Raw genomic sequence first — 5,000 nt, forward strand, 5'->3', positions numbered from 1 at the left:
CCTATTGGTCCAGCTGTACGGTGGGGGGGAGGAGCCCGACTGCCTGTCCCCTGAGTGCCTGCGCAGCTTCCTGGGCGCGCTGCTTCGGGCCACGCCCCCCGGCTCCCAGCGCACCACGCTGAGGGTCCTCCGACGACTGGTGAGCAGAAACCACGGCAACACGCGGCAACACCAGGAGCTAACTCACGCCGCACGTCGTTAGCCTCCTAGCATAAACCAAAGGGCGCACCCCGAATACTCAGCATATACTATTTCCTTGCAGTGTCTACTACTTGAGCGTTAATGCAGTACGTTCTACGGCTATGCGTAGAACGCCTCCGAACGCCTCCGACACGCCACCAAAACGCCACCTAAGTTTGGAGAGGACGTACTCCCCCTCTGTGCGCTGCGCATCATTTGCCGGCAAAATTGAAGTCACCCGCGATAATTTACCGATTTTTTTTATTTATCTTTTCACCGCGGCGTTCTTCTTCTTCGGTTACCAGACTCCGGCTGAGTTGTGGGATAGCGTAGCGACCTACCGTCGTATACTGTGGCGGTAGTACGCATTCGGAAACTTTTTGCCTGCTACACAATGTGTACTGATTATTCGCACGCGCTATATGACGTACTACAAAATTCCTGCTATATGGCAGTCAAGTATGAGTATTCGGATACAGCCTCTTATTTTAAAGGTGACATATTATACCACCAGGTGTGAGTGTGATTAGCCGTTACAAGCTGTTTTGGAAAATCTGCCCCTTATGACATCACTAGTGGGCGTGTCTGTCCACCTAGATGTATGATGGATGGATGAGCAACGTCCACTGGGTAGGCTGGTAGAGGGATCAATCCAGCCCACATCTAGGTGGACACGCCCACTGGTGATGTCAGAAGAGGCAGATTTTCAAAACGCCTTGTAACGGCTAATCACACTCACACCCGGTGGTATTATATGTCACCTTTAAGATTCATCTAACTTAGGCAGATAGTGATTATGGAATGAAAAAAAATCACTCTGATTGGCTTAGGATGTGGCCAATGAGACACAGTGAATCGGTGGCATAAGGAGAGGGGGGTTAGATTAGATATCACAATTTGGCCAAAATATGACTAAGGCAATCACGCGAAGACGCGAACAATATGGTTTAACGTGGCTTCTTTGTGCACCCCATTCAGTGGATTTGATCAAAAACGTCTTGCAATCATGCGAGGCGATGGCATCCATTTCATAGTTTAGCTAGACCTAAGCCTTGAGTTTAAGTAACAACATCAACGACTAACAGCCCACCCATATGTACCCAGAACAAGCTGTCTCTTTGCACCAGCATAGCGTACTCATGTACCGACCAAAGAGACAACCCTACCTACGTTTGAAGGGAAGAACTTAGCGCCTCCTGAGCCAAACCTCGGACACCCACTCCCTCACCCGGGGTGCTCCATACCTACATGTCACTCCCGCTGAATCTAATACTGTTTATCTTCAGCACAAAGCGCTTCTGTATGACGTTATCCCTGCGCTTCAACACTGTGCTCCACTCCGCTAACATAGCAGCTAGGTGTGCGTTCACACCCACACAATATACAGTCAGACGCGCACACATGCGCACACGCATGCGTATGCACGCTCACACACGCATACACACACACACACACACACACACACGCATACACACATACGCTACGTAGAGTCTCATATAGCTAGTCACACACACAAACACACACACAAACGCACACACACGCACGAACAGACACACACACACAAACACACAGAGGCTCACAAAGGTAGGCACAGACACACACACAAACACACGCACGCACACATAAAAATAGACAAAAACACTGACTCAAACAAGGGCGCACACAGAAAGGTCTACCCCCCCCCCCCCACACACATTAAGAGACACACACGCACACACCTTCTGAGCTGCTCTCACCTCATACCAATGTGATACGTCACTGAGCAGGTGAGTGCCAGGGGGAGTTATGACTGAAGGAACTCCAGAAGAAAGCCATGGTAACCTATGGCTCTTCTCTGAACCACACTGTTGTACCTCCAGGAACGGGGAGGACATTAATGACTCATTTCAAGAAGCCCTCCTACATGGAGGGGAGGGGGACTCACAGGGAATGTGCCTCCATTGTGCGTTTCATGCTTCGTATCTATCCAAGATATATTTCCTCCGATAGGCTGCCTCAAACTCTGCATACTGATAGTCCATATTGAGGTTTTATCGTTATTGGGTAATATTGGAGGTTGTCATTGTTGCTTTCCCTTCAAAAACTATAAATTGGCTAACAAAGTGCGCTTTTACATCGATTGCATTTTATAACATAACAAGCAAGCAGCAAGCTGTGACAGATGGTTGAAAATAGATTTGAAAAATGAAACGAAAATGGGGTAAGGTGTAGCTCGTTACCCAGTGACTGAGTTTCTGTCCTCTGAAGACTGATGATTATCTATCTGGTTATTGGGTTGTCATTGTTGTTGTGAATGAGGCACACTGTTCAATCATAGAGACGTAGTTAGGTGTCATTATATTCAACCACCAGGGAAAGGAGGCTGCTGGGAACTTTGCACACTTCGTCTCCCTGATCGATCGGAGTCACAGTCAATAAGAATGGCTGCTTCAGGATGTTTGAGATTTTCTAGAGAATTGCAAGGATTTTGGCCTTTCACATGACATGGACATATGTTCAAATGCTGGTTTAATTCTTGGAGCACGACCCATTTTTTCCCATGTTTTCCGATAACTATCCATATTGTTGTGAGACATGTCTCATCTGTAACCAACATTTGAGTACTGTGTTAGTGTGACGAAATAGCGCTGATGAAAAAACACTCCCTGCGATGTCAATATAAAGATTAATTTTTCACGACCAACAATACACAACATTGTTGTTTTGTTTGTTTGGCGGAAGCTTATTATGTCGGGCAAATCCACGATTGGCGAGTGATCGGTGAAATCCGGGTGAACTTTTTCTTGCTCGAATTTAAACCGGAATCTTAGAAACGTCTCACCAGCAGCGGTCAGACCAACAGCGCCCCCCGGTGCAACGGAGGGCTGTTTGGGTCGGTGCAGATGGCAACGTGGGCTCATCATTCAGTGCCCAGCAGTGTTTCTCCCGTCTAAGCCAGCTGGACTCCCTGCCTTCCAACTGAATGACTCGGTGGCGTGGCCCGATCAATGCTAGTACTGACCCTCACGGCAATGTTTTCACAGCAATATCTCAGCCCAAACCTGAAGGCCCCTCTCTGTTTTATTAGTTTGCTTCTTCAAACAGCATGCAGGGCTTAAGAAAGAGAGCTGCCAAAATAGTCTTCCCTAATTTGCAGGACACGGACACACAGCAGTAGTCCGGGAAGTAATTAGGGCTCCGGGCGAAATGTCCCTTAAAAACAACACGACTGAAATATAAATTGCAAGCAATAAAGATATTCAGTCTCAGTGTCTCTCGCCTGAAAAACAATTTTCTTGTCATTGTGTATGACAAGAAATTCATTTTGTGTTTTTGTTTTGCAGTTCATTTTTCGCGTATATATTCGTGAGTTGCAGCACCCTCATTCAGGTCATGAACACCTGGTTTGATTTCTACCTCCCTTTTTAGATAATTCTAGACATTCTAGATAATATGAGAAGAATATATAAGAGACTCTTTTATCCAAAGTCACTCAGTTTGAATTAACTTATTATTACTTATATTATTGGGTCTTCACTTATGAAAATATGCAATTTAATAAAGGCGACACATTGAGTTGAGCGGGACAGAACCAAACAGACATTCTACATTACCTGGTGTTGTTTAGCGTGTGTTCTGATTGCATGACATCATCCGCTTCCTCTCGTATGGTGGAAGGAAGTGATCCTTTGGGTAGCGGCTGTTGGACAGATAGGATGAGCGAGAGACACAGACGGAGAGGGAGAGAGAGAGGGAAGGGACAGAAGATGGACTTTGGGAAGGTGGAGTAAATGTAACTGGTGTGGATGAGAAGGAAGGTATATGTGTTAAAAGAGAGGGAAAGAGAGAGAAGTCCTTGGTTAAGCAAAAGCTTAACCAAGAGAGAGAGCGTGTGTGTGTGTGTGTACGTGCGTGTGTGTGTGTGCGGGTTTGTGTGTGTGTGTGGGTGTGGGTGTTTGGTTTTGTGCACAAACTAAGAGAGGGGAGGGAGATAATTGTCTCCTCCTAACCCCGTTGCCTGGCAACAACGATGCTGTGTCGCCGCGGAGACAGAGGTGATGATGTCACCAGAGATCAAAGGGATTGGTGCACAAAAAAAAGACAGATGCAGGCATTGAAAAGCACACACACAATTGAAGAGACAAACACACGTGCGCACACGTACACACACACACACACACACACACACACACACACACACACACACACACACACACACACACACACACACACACACACACACGCGCGCCTCCCATCGAGCAACAGACTGTTTTCCTGATGTAATCAGTGAGGAGATTTAGTTTGATTAAACTCTTACTTTTTGCCTTTGTTTGCCTTCGTTTTTGATTAGTTTAGTGTGAGGGTCTATAAGTGTATCTATCTATCTGATAGGCAACTTGATATCTAATATATGCCTGTTTACCTAGATACGTAGTAAAACATGTTTTCCCCTACCATGCAAAAACGACAGCATCTAAACTGACATTTACGCAAGCGCGTGCAAAGAGAATGTCCCCAAAGCGGAGCAGCATGAAGACTGCTGGTATAGAGAAGAGTAAAGGCAAAGGTCCTTCTTCAAGATTATGAATTGAAATGGCTTAATAATGATGTTGTTATTGATAAACAGTTTAGTAACTCAGCCGTCGTCATGCAATGCAGGCCATGCCCTTGTTAGAAGAGTGAGTGACAGTCAGTTAGTTACTCTATCAAAGTGTTGGAATGTCTGAAACTGAAAAGTAAATCTTTTAATCTATCGATACTCAGTATCGGATGTGTCTGAATGAGGAGTGTTTCAATGTAGACATGTAAAGGCATGTTATACCTGAGTACTTTGCATGTGG

General features: G+C 45.8%; 1 long non-coding RNA gene across 1 annotated transcript in view; it reads left to right on the forward strand.

Moving 5' to 3' along the window:
* The first annotated feature begins 34 nt into the window (after window positions 1-34).
* LOC130383959 (uncharacterized) overlaps window positions 35-5,000 on the forward strand; it is an 11,226-nt gene continuing 6,260 nt past the window's right edge. Inside the window, exon 1 of the long non-coding RNA XR_008895860.1 lies at window positions 35-139. This is a non-coding gene — a long non-coding RNA (uncharacterized LOC130383959). The remainder of the gene's footprint in view (window positions 140-5,000) is intronic.

Source organism: Gadus chalcogrammus, chromosome 6, assembly GCF_026213295.1.
Source record: "Gadus chalcogrammus isolate NIFS_2021 chromosome 6, NIFS_Gcha_1.0, whole genome shotgun sequence".
Taxonomy (NCBI): Eukaryota; Metazoa; Chordata; class Actinopteri; order Gadiformes; family Gadidae; genus Gadus; species Gadus chalcogrammus.